We start from the raw sequence: 16,867 nt of genomic DNA on the forward strand, positions 1-16,867 counted from the left end.
TTACCTAGGGCATTTACACTTAATGTAATTATTGATATGTTAGAGCTTAAGTCTGTCTTAACAAATAAATTATCTTTTTTCCTTTTATTTTTAATTTCTTTGTTTTCTTTCTTCTCTTTTCCTGTGCATTATTTGTACTTTCTTAAAAATTTATTTTTTTTAGAAATATACGTCTTTGTATAGGTGTTTCAGTGGTTGTTCTCGGCCTTACATTATAAATGCATAATTTATTCTCTAGTGTTGACCAGCTTATTTAATTTTAGAAATAGTAAGTCTTTTTACCTCCCACCATTTATAAATAATTGTCCTAATTATTTCGTCTATGTACTTTAAGACTCATATCAGACAATATTATGATTTTTACTTCAAATGTCAAACATAATTTAGAAAACTCAAGAGTCTATTGTATTTATCAAGGTTTTCACTTTTCTCGTTGCTCCATTTTTCTGATGCTCCAAAATTCTTTCTTTTATCATTTCCTCTGTATTTCAAGAAATTTATTTAGTTATTATTTTAGAATAGGTCTGTTGATGACAAGCTCTTCTATCCCAGAACTGGAAGTTAAATTACTTACATCTTTATTAATTAACCCATAGGTTTATTGTGGGTTTGAAATGTTGTTTTATTCCAAAACCGATAAATAATTACCAGTCGTTTTGTCTCTTTCTTGACTGAGCAAGTGCCACAGAGACAAAGAAAGACATTGGCTCCTTGAAATCTTCCTAAGAAGTTATTCTTTAGTAATTTCTCCTGAGTAGCCAAGCCTCTATTAAAAGCTTTTTGGAGAGAGCAGTATTTTTTGGAGCAGGTAAGAAGTCAATATCTTTGAATTTCAGGTACAATTTTGCATATAGACAATTTGGGACATCTCCCTTTAGAAGAGCTGGATGATATATGGAAGGAGATGGTTCTTTGTAACTTCCTTCATTACTTTTACTTAAAGTTTTCCATGACCAGAATTGTTCTCATGAACAATCAGGGCTTTTGAATTGATACATTTTTACAATTCCCCTTCCCAAATGTATCAATATTCCTATAATTTTAAATGTTAATTAAAAACATATTCAGGAGAGTTTCATCATTGAAGTATCTATTGACACCAAATTACTATGACCCAACTTGACTGAAGTTTTACTTACATCACTCAATCTTCCATCACCAGATTGTTTGGACTTTATATTATGTCTTGTCTTTTTTTTTAGTATTCCATCTGTTAACTTGTATTTGGTCATACTCATCTTAAAGTATGTTCTTAATTTTTCTGATATGTAATTATTTGATGAGTCTGAAGTGATCTAAAGATAGATGCAAATCACTTAATTTCTGAAATAAAAGCCTAGGTAGGAGTGAAATAAATAAATATTAATTGAGGATAGACCACTGATTTCCCTTTTGCTTATAAGACATATCTTGTCTGCATTCCAGAAAATAAATTGCTGGGTTTAGAGGGACCTGAATTTTCCTAACCTGTGTTTCAAACTTTTAAATTTTTACTCCAAAACGAACTTACTCTTACAATATCAGGATTTTGTCTATTATTGTAGACCATCCTCTTTTCATGAGGATTTGTTTCTGTTAATTTTTTTTATAAGTGATCGTATCTCGTGTTTTAATTAAGATTGGACTTGTTCAGAAATAGAGAGACGATTCATACTTCTTTATGGACACTTGATAAAGCTTTAGCCAAGAACTCAAAAACACTGCCAAAGTCTATCAAGTAAACATAAGTGGTTGGATCAGTGCCCCATTTTTACTTAACATGTTATATCTTTTTTTTTTTTTTAAATGCTGTTGTATTTCCCATTTGGCCAGATGCTAGTTCCATGCCCTTGTCTTGTGATTTGCCATTAGCAGGTACTAGAATTCCCTAATGGATTTCATAAAGACTTTTCCAATCTAACGGGAATGATAATTTTTTCTGTTTGGACTTTAAAATTAGATTATAAAATATCTCACATTTTAAAATTTTATCAAATATAAAAGTAGAATAGTACTAAGAAAACTATTTAATTTCATTTTTTAAATAAATTATATATGCACAAGAGGGAAATTCAAAATTACTCAACAGTAACAAATCAGTTAGGATTTTTTTTCCCTATCAGTCAGTGACTAGAAATTTCAGACCTCTAAGAGATTTTTTTTTTTTTTTTTTACTTTGCCAGATGGACTACACAGGAATCAAATTAACAACATCTGCAGAAAGAGATGATGGAGAAGCTGAATATCCTCAGTCAGAACAAGGGCAGGGACCAACTGTGGAACAGACCATCAATTATTCATATGCAAGTTCAAGCTGAAGCTGAAGAAAATTAAAAACAAGTCCACAAGAATAGATTTGATGCATTGAACACTAATGATCAAAGACCAGATGTGTTGTGGGGTGACATCAAGGACATCATACATGAAGAAAGCAAAAGACCATAAAAAGACAGCAAGAAAGAAAAGACTAAAATTGATGTCAGCGGAGACTCTGAAACTTTCTCTTGAACGTAGACTGGCTAATGCAAATGGAAGAAATGATGAAGTAAAAGAGCTAAACAGAAGATTTCAAAGGGTGTTTCAAGAAGACAAACTAAAGTGTTATAATGAAATGTGCAAAAAATTGGAGTTAGAAAAGCAAAAGAGAGGAACAAGCTGGGCATTTCTCAAGCTAAAAGAACTGAAGAAAAAATTCAAGCCCTGAGTTGCAATATTGAAGAATTCTACAGGAAAAATTAAGCGACACAGGACTCACCAAAAGAAGATGGAAGAAATACACCGAGTCACCGTACCAGAAACAACTGATCGACATTCAACCATTTCAGGAGGTGGCATATGATCAAGAACTGATGGTACTGAAGGAAGAAGTCCAAGATGCACTGAAGGCATTGGTGAAAAACAAAGCTCCAGGAATTGATGGAATACCATTTGAGATGTTTCAACAAATGGATGCATTTTTGTACACAGGGTTGCTATGGGTCACTATGAGTTGGAATCGACTCGATGGCAATGGGTTTGGTTTTGATATTCTTTGTTTTAGGGTCCTAGTACTATTGTAAAAGAAATACCACATGTGGGTGGCATTAAAGAACAGAAATTTATTTTCTCATAGTTTAGGAGGCTAATAGTCCTAACTCAGATTGTGGCTCTAGAAGGAGGTCCTTTCTTTGTTTATTTCATCTTCTAGAAGCTGATAATCCTTGGAGTTCATAGGTTTATAGATTTATTTGCCTCCAGTCCTCATAAGATAGTGTCTGCCTTGCCCCTGTTTATCATTGCTTATCTCTGTATCTGTTCTTTAGCTCATATCATTCAAAAATGATTAGGTTTAGGGTACATCCTACACTGATATGGCCTCATTAACATCATAAAGAAAACCATATTCCCAATGAGGTTGCGTACACAGATATAGAGGTCAGGACTCCAATACATATTGCAGGGGGACACAATTCAATCCATAACACTCTCCAACTGACACATTTCAATTCTATGTCCTCGCAGAGAAAGCAAGCAAATACAAATGCCCAAAAATTCTCCCTCAGCTTGCTTTATGGAACTTCCAATGCCCCTACCCACACATTCCCTTTTCATCATAATGGCCACACATAAAGTTTGGCTATAAGTTTCCTGATAGTCAGAGCAAAAAACTAAATTAAATATTAGACACTTCTTATTAGAGAAATAAAATCCCTGGGGAACAAATTTTTGATAGGATTCACTTCTAAATGAATTTTTTCCTTGTTATTGGGGGATGTTGTCTCGCGTTGCCTTTAGGTTATGCCTTTGAAAATAATTTTATATCAAGTCCAAAAGTAGTTTTCATATGACCATTCCATGTAATAACCAAAGAAAGACAAGTTCTCACCATTATATGTGATTCATGTGAAGTGATTCCGCGAGGACCCTTACTAATGTTCAGAGATGTAACTTGATGCAAGTATAGGCCTGAGAGTAACAGAGTATGGGAAGGACACTTCACTACCTTTACACAACCTTTTCTAAATATAACTTCTCTCCTCTAAGCTTTTGATAGGTCCTGCAGTACAAACAACTTGAGTTTATATTTTCTGACAAGTATCATGAGGGCTTTTTTTCCTTTGGTTAGTTATGATAGAATTACATGGCTGTAAAGAAGAGAAGTGTATAGTGGATTTGACCTTTTTATGTAAAAAACTGAGAACTTGTAGAGAGTTAGTAAAATAGGAGTCAGAAGCCTCACATTGACCTATGCAACATATGGATGTATTTTCTGGTTAAGACTTTGGCTAGCTATCAGTAACAGTTTTATCTTCTTTAAAATTCCAATTAAAATGTTTATAAGGACTAAAATATGTGAGTAAAAATTGCTATAACATTGGTATCTAAGAAAAACAGCAAAAAAAAATCACAAAAGGAAAGCAAGATTGCAATTTTAACATCTGTTGAAGTAATTTTTAAGGCAAAGAAGGGTATTCTATGAGACAAAGATCATTAAACATTAATAAGTGTTACAATTCTGAGTAAACATAACAGTCACAACTTTTATGCACTGAATAGCATAGCAGGGGTCTCTGACACACTGCTATTAATCTATGTCAGATGAAGTACATAAAAAAGCAGTTAAGCCTTGCTCTGAAGGATTTAGATAAAAATTTTAATGAGAAAAAGCACATATAGCATAAGCATTATTTTTAGATAGTCAAAGGGTAATACATTAGGTCTGCATTATCTTTGCAGAGTTGGAGTATAAAGGAGATGAAGACAGAGTTTTTTTAATTGTTAAAAGGTCTCACTAAAAAAACCAAACCAAATCTATGGCTGTCTAGTCAATTCTGACTCCTGGTAACCCCATGTATTACAGAGTAGAACTGCCCCATAGGGTCTTCTTAGCCATAATCTTTTGGAAGCAGATCACCGGGTCTTTCTTCCATGGTGCCACTAGGTGAGTTTAAACTGCCAACCTTTTGGCCAATAGTTGAATACAAACTGTTTATGCCACCCAGGGACCTTTTTGAAGGCCTTATTAAAGGTTTAATTTGAGATATATGGAAATTCAGCAATAAAATTAGAGTTTGAGGAACATTCACACTGAATAACATAGGATAGATAAGATAAGACAGTGGCTGAAAGGAAGATCACAGAGCATTCTACTGTAATGGTACTTTAGTGAATAATGAGGCCTGTAACTGGGTTATAGAAAATCTGAAAAATTTTGCCACAAGATAAATTGTAGATAGTCATGGATTTCATGAGACTAAGGTGACAAAAATCTTCTAAGTCAATGAGGAATTTAAAAGTGATTTTTTTTCCTTTTTCATTTTATCATGATTATATGATAACTCTACATTTAGCCATTTGAAGAACTAATAGACTGTTATTCAAAGTGACTCAACTGTTTTATATTCTCACCAACAGTGCATGAGGTTTCCAATGTTTCCACATCATCAGAATAAAATTAGAGGCCAGAAGACAACTGCAGTCCATTCTTCTACCCTTTGTCTTACAATTTGACCATATCTATGTTTGTCAAATGTAATTTTTTCTGCTTAATGTTAAGATTGCCCTGATTCACACACACTAACGTGCCTAGGAAACCCTGGTGACCTAGTGGTTTAGAGATCAGCTGCTAACCAAAACTTTGGCAGTTTGAACCCACCAGGTGCTCCTTGGAAACTGTATGGGGTAGCCTGCTCTGTCCTATAGGGTCGCTATGAGTTGGACTCGACAGCAATTTTTTTTTTTTTTTAAATGTACCTTACTTGGCTAATTTATTGTTAATAGAGTTTCATCTAATTTAAATATTCCTATCTACATCTGTCATAAATGATAGGAAAATTCAAAGAAGAGAAAGAGTAATTTTCTGTGGATAAATCAGGATGAACTTTATGGGATAGTTGGTATTTTAGCTCATCCATTAAAAATAGTTTCCACAGGGACTCAAGCAGACATGGCTGTGGCAGCACGCTCGTCCTTTGTCCCACTCTTGCCTATTCTGTAATATTCTTTGGACTTGGACAGACATGGCTTTAACAGCATGCTTGTCTGTTTTCCCGCTTTTGTCTGTTCTGTGATATTTCCTTGGACTCAGATAGACATGGCTCTGGAAGTGTGGTTGCCTGTTTCCTACTTTTGCCTTCTTGAATATGTGCTGAACAGAACTTTCTTTTTGCTTTATTAAACATCGTGATGTTTTTCCCTTACAACAGTTAATGGTGTAGTCATCAAGGATTTCCAAAGCTACGAATCCAGTCGACCTCAGGGAGACCTGGACTGTGGAACAGAAGCTAGCAAAGAGAGGTCCTATCTTCTGAACCCACGTGTTCCCACTCCATGTCCTTTTGACACTGACGGGGGGAGTGCTTTTGGAAAATGAGCCTTTGCTGATTCTTTTTCTGTTCTCTTTCTCGTGTTTTCTTAAGTTTTGTTCGGCATATTTGCTTGAAAAACCAGTTGTTTGATCAAGGAGAATCTTTCTTAGATTTTTGCTTGTTCATTTGGTTAAGAGTGACATTTAGTAATTCTTTAGGTGTACTGCAGTTTAGGTCCTGATTTGGGCGTTTGAAACATTGAAGAGGTAATTCTATTTTCAAAGAGCTTTGAGTCACTATAAGCCACAAAATTCAGGCTTTTTTGTGGCTCAGAGAAAAACTGGATAATAGTGCTCTGTTTTGCCAAATCCACAGGGGGAGATGGCAGCTCCTGACCTGTGTTATGAAATTTGAGGAAGAAGTGGTAGTTTGAACCTTTTTTATGATATAGTTTCTCAATAAAGAATCAAAATGTTAAAATTAAAATCATCAGTAGCTTTAAAATACTTTCCAATGGGAAGAACTAGTATATTTAAGGTGTAAAATAAGAGACTAGGTCTCTAGCCATCGGAATGGATTAAGTTCAAAACAAAGGAAACCAAAAGCTTGAAACTTATTGCTTAACATCTTGATAAATGAGCCTAGATTTTCACCCCTGCTACTGAGACACTGATTCGGGGTTCATATTTTAAAATGCTATAAACTGAATATACTAGAAATGATTTGGAATTTCAGTGACCACTTTGGGAAAATGAGCTTTCATTTGTGTTATCCTTTCTTTCCTCTTTAGGGAACTTTTCTTGATGCTCAGGTTTTGTCAAAAGTTGTAATATTCCTCCATCTGAGGCTCTGACAATAAGTTTTATCTAGCACCTGTTTTTTTTCCACTGAATTGAGTAGATCTTAGCAAAAATTATTATATACACTTTAAGAAACTAGAATCTCCATATCCTTGTTTTGTGTGGTGTTGTCTGGTGAGTTTATGTGGTCTTTCTGTCTCCTTTTGTCCTAAGAGCTTGCCTCCGGTCTAGAGCATTGTGTTTTGTATCAGGTTGGAGGTTATGGCTGAGAATTGCTGTTTTTTGTAAGGCTGGTCATAGAACCTCAGTTCTTGCTTTATCTAGGAAAAAACTGCATCTCGTGTCTGTCTTATGATTTAGATTTTTAATAGCTACTTGGAGAAATTTTGATATAAATTGGTCTATTTGAAAAGGACAGTAAGATCTTTATGTTTTATATTGTATCAATCTTAAAAGCAAAATCTCTTTAAGTAACCTAAGCTAGACATTATATGAAATGTGTTTTATTTATGGAAAAAGAATAATTTTGTCTTAAAGTAAAAGTAGCAGTTCCAGAATAGTAAAGAAAGTAGTTTTTGCCCTTCAAAATGCCTAGGTCGACTTAAACATATGTAAATGTCTTCCACGATTGAAGAAAGGCAGGGCAAGATTAGACCTTCTCAGCCCTCAGCCCCCTGTCTCCAAGGCTCTATAGCTCCAGGGAATCATTTGAAAGACCTGTTCCAACTAGATGGAGACCCTTTTAAGACAAAAGATAAGAAAAATTGCTGCTTTGCTATAGTTATCAGAAATTGGGTGGATCCCAATCGTAGAACTGTAAACAAGTTCTCTCTATTATGGGGGAACTTTAAAAAGCCAAAAAACAGAAATCACAATGAGATACACCTGAAGTGGCCTGGAAAAATGTTTCCACTCCAAACCAGACACTTAAAGTTATATCCATATCAATAAATTGGTCAGCTGAGCAGAGACTTTGTGATTTCCAAAACCAGTTGATAAAATCTTTAAGGGCAAAAATAAGATTGGGAAAAATGTGAGAAATAGCAAAAGTTGAATGAAAATTAGAATGTTTAAACAAACTTTATTTCAATTACATTTATGTTTTATGGTATACAGGCTTAAAATAATTTCCAAAACATTTTAGGTAACTTACAGACATTAAATTGAGTTAGCAGATATTTGTCATAATTTAAGTTTATATACTTTTGCTTTTTATGACACAAGAGAAAGGAGATATACATATATATATATATTTAAGTCTGCTAATGAGTATGTTCATTTTTGCCATTTAAAGGGATGCACTATAAGAGATATGCAACAAAGGCAATGTTTAAGAGGTTTATTGAAAAAGAAATTTATTTAATTTGGTCAAAAGTTTTATCTGTCTGACTAAAGTTTAATGGTTTATGAGAATTTTAGAAGCTTTAATGTTAAATAGCATATACAATGAAGAATTGAGTTCTTGCTCTTAAAATAAAATTTTCTTTGATTTCTGAGTTAAAGGGTTAATTTATTCTTTGTGTAATGTGCCTTGAAGACAGAGGTTTCATCTCTCATTAGAATAAGATTCCTGAGTCGAAAACCAAGGGACATGGCTTTAGAGAAAAAAAAAAGCTAAGGTTTGTACTTTAAGATCTTTGGTTAAATAATGTAAGTATTGTTTCTCAGTGACCTATAATAGACTCCAGACAACTCCGAAACTTCATGGAAAGCCACAAAAATTTTTATGTCAGTATTTCCTCTTTTGTTTTGGCCTGGTATTAGACAGCAAATGCATAATATTATGTCATAATTTTATTATTTCTTTATTGCTAACTTGGTTGCAACTTTATTTTTTTGAATCTAGCATCATCAAAGCCAATGGTTTGATTGGGGAATTCATGTCATTTACCTATGAAGCTTTTTTAAATTACTACTCAGGTACAGACTTACATATTCTTGGAATATCCTTACTATATGGTATTTTGTCTCAAAATTATTATGTATTATGTCTGAAGCTCTTTAAAAATATGGTTAATGGTTACATTTAGAAGTTTTTTTTGTCTGAAGTTTTTTTTGTCTAAAGTTTTTTTAACTGAATTTATTTGGCCTTTATATTGTGCTTGTAATTCATTTCTATCAGGTCTTTCACCATTAAGAATATTATTTTTATAAATTAATCATGGCCATATTAAGTTTTGTAATCTGCAGATAAGTTTTTACTTTGCTGATTTGCTGAAAGAGTTTGACTAAAATATCTCAACAAAAAGATGGACTATATGGGACTTGGGAAAAGCACTGTGACTAGACTCAATCAAGATTTCCAAAACTCTAATGCGGAAGCTAACGGGTACGCAGACTGCAGCCGATCCAGAATCACGTGAGACAGAAATTAACCATAAGACTGAGTAAACAAAAGGAAACTATGGGTTTTATGTGGGAATATTGCTGATGTTTTAAGGTCCTACTTTCTGGATATAAGAAACTATTTTCCTTTCTCCTAAATTATCTAACTAATGGGTTTAGATATTTTAACTCTTAAATTAGAAGTTCTTGTTGATAAACTTAGCAAAGTTGTAACTATCATAACCAGATAAGTGTCTGAAATTTGAGCTTTGATTTTACAAAATAGAATAGTATTAGCTTTCCTGTTAGTCTCAAGAAACCGTTTCTGCCTTAATGGATAAATGTTTCTGTATTTATACTAATACACAATCTGAGGTTTTGCAGAATATAGTTGCTGTTGAGGCACATGAAAAAGTTACAAATGCTGCTTATGTATAGACAAACACCTCATGAGATTTGTTTTCTTGGTTCAAAGACCTTAGGGTGAAGGTTTCATTGGTCATTTAGACAATTGGCCTAATATTATTGTTAGTGTTTCTGTTTTACCTCCTAGTTTGCTGTATGGTGCTTGGAATCTTAAAAACCAGATGATGTCCAATTATCATTTATTAAGCATTTTTAATGAAAGATTCTATAGCAAGATCATGAACCAAAGGAAATAATGATGAGAGAGTTGTATGTAATTCTCCAAGAATCCAGATTTCTGGCTTTCATGGAGGTTGGGGCAACCCACGCAGGCCATTGTCCTTGGGTGTCCTTTTGAACTTCAAGCTTTGAGAAAAAAACTGGTTCCTGAAACCACTTTTGAGTGAAACAATAGTCCAGATAAACTAGTAAGACCATTTTGCTCTGGGCATTGTGTATTGTTATTTTTTGAAGAATTCAGTCTGTTTTAGGAAACTAACTTCAAAGATCAGACTGAGAGTTATATTTAGGGTAAATCAGTAATTAGTTTAATCAGTCTTTAAGACAGTGTCTGTATAAAATACCTGTCTAATGTTTGTAATCAAACTGTCACCCCCCTTAGGTTGCAGAAAACTATGTATCTTAAAGAAACCAGGTTCTCAGAGAAGATCGACCTCATAGCTTAGACTCCATTTTGTCTTAGGTTCCACTTCTGCTTCTGAGAAAGTGACTCATGACTATTAATAGGTAAACTAGGGAGGGACAGCTTGCCCTCAGGGAGAACACTTAGTATGTTTTAAAGAGATTAACTGAAGACCTCCAACAGGAGAGGTCCATCCTGCATTATCTTGCTAAATCATTAGTTCCCTAATGAAAACTTGTTTGTCACATGTAAATTTTTCTATACCTTCTGTTTCCTCTAGACAAACTTTGAGTGCTCTTTATGGATATATATTTCTGTGTGGTAGATCCAGCTATACTAGTTTAGATGATCACGTTCCAACTGATAATGAATTTATGTGGGCAATCTCTTGTTTAGATTCCTGACGAATGTGTGGGCAATGAACTTTGAAAACTTTAGGATTATCCTTAGATATTCATAGTAATGACGCTAGTAAATATTGGCGAGGTACTATTAAATTGTTACACATTGTAAAATGAAAGTCAGAAGAGAACCCATTGGTCCAACACTCAGGATATGGTTGGTAGTTTTAATTCCTACTTATGGTATTGTTGAATTGCAGAAATCTTTTTTAAGAAATTTGTTAATTGCTATGGGACAAATAGACAAATTTGCTAAGGGGATGGAAGCACAACAGTGAGCTCTGATTTTATAAGCCAAGGTGACATGAGACAACAAAACGAACTTAGATTTTTTTTATTAGTCCAAGGAAGTGTAGTCTGTGCTGTAGACAAGATATATGCAGAATTAGACAGCAAGTTACTTGGTTACACATTGTAACACTCTTACAAACACCGGATTTGTTTGGTTGGTTACCATCAGGAATAAGTGCATGGGCTAAATCACTATTGCAAGGAATAGTAATGTTCTTAGTCTACATCCTGATAGTATTAGGCATAATAAAATTTATCTTCTATTGTCTTACACACTTAAAAGGCAAAGAAGGCCTTGGGCTAAAATGTTGATGTACATTGAGTCTGCTCGCTCCAGAAATGCAGTTGATGAGAACATCACTCTTACTTAATAACCTGGTGAAGAAGCAGATGGTATCTGGTGGAAAACCAGACCAAGAGTTTGAAGAACCTGTCATGGTCACCATCTAGGAGCTCAACTAAGTCCAGGTATTGATCATCAAGGTATTATCTCCAGTCTCGGATCGAAAGGAGGGAATGATTTAGAAAATAATATTGGTGTTATTATTCTCTGTCCTTGAGCTTAGAGAATGTGACTCAGCTGGAGCTGGGCTCACAAGGGCTCACAAGGACTCAAAGGACACATCAACTGGGCCCTGTGGTATAAAGACAATAGCTAAGATAATCTTGGAAAATATGTTTTAGGAAATCTTTCACATAAAGCCAATCAAACAGAACACAAAAGATTTTCTAGTCTTATCTTTTTATATTAACATTTAGTGAATAGAAATTTGTTGGACCACTGAAGACACTCCTGACTGTTGTTACTGAAACCTGTACCCGTGATTGTTAAGAAAGATGATTCAAAATGTAGGATCTCAGTTTCTAGCCAATCTGTGAAAAGGTGAAGCTTTCAATGATTTTGTACATTTATAATGTTAATATACACTGATGACTCTGTAATGGTCTCTGGACTTGGGCAGACATGGCTGTGGCAGCATGCTTGTCCATTTTCCCACTCTTGCCTAGTCTGTAGTATTCTTTGGACTTGGACAGACACGGCTCTAGCAGCATGCTTGTCCATTTTCCCACTTCTGTCTGTTCTGTGATATTTCCTTGGACTCAGACAGACATGGCTCTGGCAGCATGTTGTCCATTTCCTACTTTTGCCTTTTTGAATATATGCTGAATACAATCTATGTTTAGCGTCTTTTTCCTACAATTCATTCCGATCTTATCTTCTATCTAATCTCTTGTAATAATTTATTTTTCCTAAATGCATTGCATGTCTCCACCTTTTTTACTTTTGTTTATGTGATTAACCCTGACTATGCCCCTCCATTTGTGGAAACTTTTTTTTTTTTTCCTAAAGAAAACAACTGTTTTCATTTCTTTTGATTCGTTTCCCAACATGAATCATAAGTAAATTCATTTTAAACAACTGTAATTACATGTGTTTGTGTGTGTGTTTCTGTGTGGGGAAAAAAAAAAAACTAGGAGAGTCTATACACACAGACATACACAAACACACATAATTACAGTTATATAAAATAAAGTTACTTATGATTAATGTTGGGAAAGAAATCGAAATGAAAACAGTTGTTAGATCCCTGTGTTCGGCTTAAGAGTGAACTCAGTTTTCTTTTCACAAATGTAAAGATTTTTGTCTTAATTTCCTGTCTTTGTATTTATCATTCTTAGAGGCTTCATAAAATTACCTTGGATGGAATCATTGAAATTTACTGTATAATTTCCCCATTGTTAAACAGTGTCTGCTTGGTGGGTTTTTTTTTTTTTTTTTTACTATAAATAATTCTTTATAGTAAAAAAGAACATCTTTACACACAGAGATTTTTTTTTTTACTTTAGATGAAGGTTTACAGAACAAACTAGCTTCTCATTTAACAATTGGTACACATATTGTTTTATGGCATTGGTTAAGAACCCCATGACATGTCAGTACTCTCCCTTCTCGAACTTGGGTTCCCTATTACCAGCTTTCCTGTCACCTCTTGCCTTCCAATCCTTGCCCCTGGGCTGGTGTGCCCCTTTATTCTTGTTTTGTCCTATGGGTCTATCTAATCTTCAGCTAAAAAGTGAACCTCCGTAGTGACCTCATTACTGGGCTAAAAGGGTGTCCAAGGGCCATACCCTCAGGGATTCTCCAGCCTCTGTTAGGCCGGTAAGTCTGGTCTTTTTTTGTGAGACAGAATTTTGTTCTACAGCTTTCTCCAGCTCTGTCTGGGGCCTTCTATTGTGATCCCTGTCAAAACAGTGGTGGTAGCTGGACACCATTTAGTTGTACTGGACTCAGTCTGGTGGAGGCTATAGTAGTTGTGGTCGATTAGTCCTTTGGACTAATCTTTCCCTTGTGTCTTTAGTTGTCTTCATTTTCCCTTTCTCCTGAAGGGGTGAGACCAGTGACATATCTTACATGGCCACTCACAGGCATTTAAGACCATAGACGCTACTAACCTAAGTAGAATGTAGAACATTTTCTTTATAAACTATGCTATGCTAGTTGAGCTAGATGTTCCCCGAGACCATGGTGCCCACAGGCCCCAGCCCGGCAATTCAGTCCCTAAGGGAGTTTGGATTTGGCCATGGAGCTTCCATGACCTTAACCTGAACAAGCTGTGCTGGCTTCCCCAGTGCTGTGTGTTGTCTTACCCATCACCATAATTACCACCTATCTATTACCTATTTAGTGTTTTTCCACCCCCACCTCTCCCCTCCCTCGTAACCATCAAAGATTGTTTCTTTTTGTGTGTAAATGTTTTCTTGAGTTTTTATAATAGTGGTCTCATACAGTATTTGTCCTTTTGTGATTGACTTATTTCACTCAGCATAATGCCCTCCAGATTCACCCACGTTGTGAGATGCTTCACAGATTCATCACTGTTCTTTATTGTTGTATAGTGCTCCACTGTGTGTATGTACCATAGTTTGTTTATTCATTCATTTGTTGATGGGCATCTAGGTCGTTTCCATCTTTTTGCTATCATGAACAATGCTGCAATGAACATGGGTGTGCATATGTCTGCTCCTGTGATGGCTCTTATTTCTCTAGGATATATTCCTAGGAGTGGGATTGCTGGATCATATGGTATTTCTATTTCTAGCTTCCTGAGGAAGGCCATAGCATTTTCCAAAATGGTCGTACCATTTTGCATTCCCACCAGTAGTGCATAAGAGTTCCAATCTCCCCACAGCCTCTCCAACATTTGTTATTTTCTGTTTTCCTGATTCATGCCAGTAATGCTGGGGTGAGATGGTATCTCATTATGGTTTTGATTTGCATTTCCCTAATGGCTAGTGATCACGAGCATTTCCTCATGTGTCTGTTAGCTGCTTGAAAGTCTTTTTTGGTGAGGTGTCTGTTCATTTCCTTTGCCCATTTTTTAATTGGATCATTTGTCTTTTTGTGGTAGAGGTGTTGGGTTTACCTGTAGATTTTAGAGATTAGGCTTTGTCAGATTTTTAATAGCCAAAATTTTTTTCCCAGTCTGTAAGTTCTCTTTTTACTCTTTTGGTGAAGTCTTTTATGAGCATAGGTGTTTAATTTTTAGAAGATCCCAGTTATCTAGCTTATCTTCTGGAATTTGTATGTTGTTAGTTATGGTTTGTATTCTGTTAGTGCCATATATTAGGATTTCTAGCATTTATCCTATTTTTTCTTCTATGATCTTTATAGTTTTGGGTTTTAGACTTAGGTCTTTGATACATTTTGAATTAGTCTTTGTGTATGGTGTGAGATATGGGTCTTGTTTCATTTTTTTTGCAGATGGACATCCAATTTTGCCGGCACCATTGGTTAAAAAAGACTGTCTGTCTTTTCCCCATTTGATGGACTTTGGGCCATTGTCAAAGACAAGGTGACCCTAAGTGGATAGATATACTTCTGGGTTCTCGATTGTGTTCCATTGGTCAGTGTATCTGTCATTGTACCAGTACCAGGATGTTTTGACTACCATAGCTGTATAGTAGTTTCTGAGGTCAGGTAGTGTGTGTAGGTCCTCCTACTTTATTCTTCCTCTTCAATAATGCTTTACTTATCCTGGCCTCTTTCCTTTCCATATGAAGTTAATGATTAGTTTTTCCAACTCTTTAAAGAATGTTGTTGGTATTTGTATTAGGATTGCATTGTATTTCCAGATTGCTTTGGGTAGAATTGTCATTTGCAAAGTGTTGAGTCTACCTACCCATGAGCATGGGATTTTTTTCCGTTTATGTAGATCTCTTTTGGTTTCTTGTGGTAGTGTTTCGTAGTTTTCTTTGTATAGTTCTTTTACATCCCTGGTTAGATTTATTCCTAAGTATTGTACTTTTTAGTTGCTATTTAGTTGGTATTGCTTCCCTGATTTCCTTTTCATCAATCTCTTTATTGGTGTACAGGAATCCAATGGATTTTGGGGTTTTTAACTTGTATCTTGCTACTCTACTGAATCTTTCTTAGTTCCAGTAGTTTTCTCGTGGAGTCTTTCAGGTTTTCCATATATAGTATCATATCATCTACAAATAGGGACAGTTTTACTTCTTCATTACCAACTTGGATGCCTTTTATTTCTTTTTCTTGCCTTTTTGCTTTAGCTAGGACTTTCAGCACAATGTTAAATAGGAGTGATGATAAAGGACATTCTGGTCTCATTCCTATTCTCAAGGGGAATGTTTTCAGCTTCTCTCCATTTAGAATAATGTTAGCTGTTGGTTTTGCATAGATGCCCTTCATTATGTTGAGGAATTTCCCTTCTATACATATTTTATTAAGAGTTGTTATCAGGAATGGGAGTTGGACTTTGTCAAATGCCTTTTCTGTGTCAATTGAGATGATCTTGTGATTCTTCTTCTTTATTTTATTTATGTGGTGGATTACATTGATTGATTTTCTAATGTTGAACCATGCTTGCATACTTGGTACGAATCCTAACTTGGTTGTGGTGTATTATTTTTTTGGTATGATGTTGAATTCTATTGGCAAGTATTTTGTTGAGAATTTTTGCATCTATATTCATGAGAAATATTGGTCTGTAATTTTCTTTTTTCATGGTGTCTTTGCCTTGTTTTGGTATCAGGTCTATGCTGGCTTCATAGAATGAATTTGGAAGTATCCCTTCCTTTTCTATGTTCTGAAATAATTTGAGTAGTACTGGTACAAGCTCTTCTCCGAATGTTTGGTAGAATTCTCCAGTGAAGCTATCTGGGCCAGGGAATTTTTTGTTAGGAGTTTTTTTTAATTACCTTTTCAATCTCTTCTCTTGTTATGGATCTGTTCAAATTTTCAACATCAGTTTGTGTTGGTTTGGGTAGGTAGTGTGTTTTTAGAAATTTGTCCATTTCCTCTAGACTTTCAAATTTTTTGGAGTATAATTTTTCAGTTGGATCTGCTGTAATGTTCCCCCTTTCATTTCTTATTTGGGTTATTTGTGTCCCCTCCTGTTTTTCTTTTGTCAATCTGGCTAGTGGTTTGTCGATTTTGTTGATCCTTTCAAAGAACCAACTTTTGGTTTTGCTGATTCTTTCTATTGTTTTTCTATTCTCTATTTCATTTATTTCTGCTCTGATCTTTACTATTTCCTTTCTTCTGGTGTCTGTAGGCTTCTTTTGTTGTTCTCTTTCTATTTGTTCAAATTGTGTAGGTAATTTTTGATTCTGTCCCTTTCTTCTTTTTTTGATGTGGGCATCTATTGCTATAAATTGACTTCTGATCACTGCCTTTGCTGTGTCCCAAAGGTTTTGGTATGATGTGTTTTCATTCTC

The sequence above is a fragment of the Trichechus manatus genome, unplaced genomic scaffold (assembly GCF_000243295.1).
Source record: "Trichechus manatus latirostris isolate Lorelei unplaced genomic scaffold, TriManLat1.0 scaffold00231, whole genome shotgun sequence".
Lineage (NCBI taxonomy): Eukaryota > Metazoa > Chordata > Mammalia > Sirenia > Trichechidae > Trichechus > Trichechus manatus.